Source organism: Astatotilapia calliptera, chromosome 3 (genome assembly GCF_964374335.1).
Source record: "Astatotilapia calliptera chromosome 3, fAstCal68.1, whole genome shotgun sequence".
Classification (NCBI taxonomy): domain Eukaryota; kingdom Metazoa; phylum Chordata; class Actinopteri; order Cichliformes; family Cichlidae; genus Astatotilapia; species Astatotilapia calliptera.
Genome location: NC_137424.1, coordinates 33,296,900 through 33,299,929, shown reverse-complemented (window position 1 = coordinate 33,299,929; position 3,030 = coordinate 33,296,900). Strand labels below are relative to the sequence as shown.

At 34.7% G+C, this 3,030-nt stretch overlaps 1 long non-coding RNA gene across 1 annotated transcript; it reads left to right on the top strand.

Annotated features, from left to right (window-relative positions):
* The first annotated feature begins 377 nt into the window (after positions 1-377).
* Positions 378-1,787, top strand: LOC113012320 (uncharacterized). The gene is made up of 2 exons (XR_013906978.1): positions 378-517; positions 629-1,787. It is a non-coding gene; the product is annotated as an uncharacterized LOC113012320 (long non-coding RNA).
* The last annotated feature ends 1,243 nt before the right edge of the window (positions 1,788-3,030 follow it).

The window sequence follows — 3,030 nt, the reverse complement described above, 5'->3', positions numbered from 1 at the left end:
AAAAATATGGGTTTATGAGATTTGGAAAATAGTGCAATCTGTTTTTATTTGCATTTTAAATAGGTCCCCAACATTTTTGGAATTGGTGTTTAATTTTAAAAACAGAAGCTCGGAAAATAATCCTGATGTCAGGATAAAGCAAGACAAAATACTCACTTAAAAATGTATAGAATGTAAATATAATTGAGAAATTATGAAATAAGAATGTAATGAGGTCATATGTTCTTGGTTAACTCTACTTCAGATAGTTAAATAAAATAATAATTGCTGAATTTAATTCATAAATAAAGATTTCATGAAATCATAATAACGAACATCATAGTATTGTTTTATGTACTGAAATGAAAAGTAATACATAGTTATTTTAAAAGAGTACATTATCGTTTAAAATGATCTTTTTATTATTTTATGTAAAAATTGTGATTTTGTATCAACAGACTTTATCATCGGACTGAACATGAGACTGAAGTCATTTCCTCAGCTGTCAGACTCAGAAATTCAGGATATACTGGAGGAGGTCAGACTAACCTCTGTTTGATTTTCAGCATCAAGACATTCTTATTTTACTTTCACTTCATCCACTGATTTCCTGTTGTGTGTGCATGTGTTGTTTTTTTCCCCCATCTAGTTCTTCAGAAAAAATGGAATATTGCCACAGTTTTTTTCCCTGAAGGTCCTGAAGGTTAAACCATAACATGAGAAGAGAAAAGAAGTGATTGAATGGAAGTGAACAGATCTATGCAGCAAAGAAGAAAAGAATGTTTCTTAAGTGCCTTTCACATTTATTACTTACTTTCCTCAAAAAGGAACCAAAACAAATTAATTATTTAATTTAAAAAAAAAGACATAAATAAAAGTAGAGATTTTTTTTGCTCTTCATTCTGTGTTCTTTAACAGTAAAAGAGATCATTCAGTAATGGCTATGTGATGTTTTTCTTGCAAGTATTACAATTGTGTTGATGCAAATAAACAAAATTCTGGGATTTATAGTACAACATTATATTTCAAAACCTATTGTCATGTGTCCTGTGTGGCAGGCAGGATGTAGGACCCAACTGCAGGGCTCACGAAACAGAATGAACTTAAAGCGTTTATTGCTGGGAGACTTTCCGTAAAAAGTAAACTTCACAAAAAAACTAACCAAAACCTCAAACGTGAAAACTAGAAACTAAACTGGACACTTGAATCTAGAAACTAGCGATAGCCTGCTTGAAGCTGACGCTCTGGAGCGTCTTTCACAAAAAAACACTGCGTCAGAAACACTGTGTCGAGGCTTCATTTAGAACGTAACTCTTCGGCACCTGGTTCAATGGTTTATAAGGAAGTAAATCATGCATGGGATTTGTGGAGTGTTTTGATGGTGAGAGATAACAAACCACTGATCATTCTATTGAGAGATATGGAGCCAGCAAGGAGGAGAGGAGGTTCTGTCACATGGGAGTATTTTGAGTTAATTTTGGTCAATCGGGTGGGTTTGCCAGCTTTGTGTTCTTGTTGTTTGCCTTTGTTTTGGGTGTTATTTTATTTTTAAAACAATCTTAAAATGTTATTCTACAAAAATGTGCAGCAATTGAATTTGTTTATTCTGTTGAGGTGATAGTCTGTGGGACCCAGGAAGACCGTATACCTGCATCTCTACCAGTTTCTGTGCACGCCAGCCTCTTCTGTTCCATGTGAGCGGATTTTCTCTAAGGCAGGAGAAATTATCTCCGAAAGAAACAGACTCGACCATCGCACAGTGGAACAAATTCTCTTCTTAAATAAAAGCCAAACAGGATAACCTTAAATGCATCATGTTTTTACTTTACAAGTTCATAAGTATTTTCCCTTTCCAGTTCACAATCAATTCCAGGTCAAAAATATGTATAAGACAATTGACCTGATATAATATTATTTATAAACATAGCTGTCCATCTGTCCAGTGATTAATTGCATAAGTACATGGAGGCAGGACCTCACAGCAAAAGCATACTCCATAATAATAATGTTCATTATTATTATATGTATATATGTATTTTTCATCTATTGTGTTTACTAACATCAAGACGTCACAAGCAAAGACAGACCACACCATGGCACATGTTTAAATAAGGAAAGTTTATTGATCAAATGTATTTATTAAACAAATAGACATAATTTTTTCTCCCCAAAAAATACATGTTCAAAGCAGCAGAAAGGGGACCCAATACCAGACAGAATTGTGAACTCCACTCTGTAGAGTGGGCAGTCATAATGAAGCAGTACACTTCAATTTGTAGATTAAAGCTGTTCTTCATATTTTTGGCCACCAGATGTCACCAGAGATGACTCAAGTAATGAACCGTTTTTTAACACAAGCTTCAATGCTTCAGAAAGCTTAGTTTAGCCATCACTACTACAAACTAAGGAACACGAACTAGGAAATTCATGACATGGCAAAGATGGTAGGGAATGAAATATTCTCTCAGTCTTAGGACATGAACATCTTGGATTTTTATAAATGAAATCAATGTTTTGTTCTTGTCAAACTACTCTTAAATAGAAGTTAGTAGAGTACAAAAATCTGACCAATGAGAAAGATGCTTTATAAAATGAAACTGCAGCGTCTGAGTTGAAGGCAACTGGACTTCTTATTAAGTTCTTGAAGACATTTCATTTTTCATCCAAAAAGCTTTTTCAGTTCTAAAAAGTGATGGTGAGTTTCAGATGGACACATATGGCGTCATTTACCATTATCTCAAAAAGCATCTGTGTCTTCTAACCAAAATGTGAGCCTTTTTACCTTCAAAAGAATGATGTGAATATGTACATCTGTGCTGATGAGCTGGGCCTCCTATGTTGTACTATGCATCTGCATAGTGGGCTCTCCTATGTAAAGGTCTGAGCACTCCTCACTCAATTGCACAGCACACACAGTTCAGTTTGTTTTTATGTGTTTTGTCATTAGGATGAAATAGTTTTTGTCCGAGGGTGTTTCCGGGTCACAGAGTACCAGCATGCTACGCTTGAAGAACACTCTTCTGTTTCTCCCATGAACTTGCAACATAAATT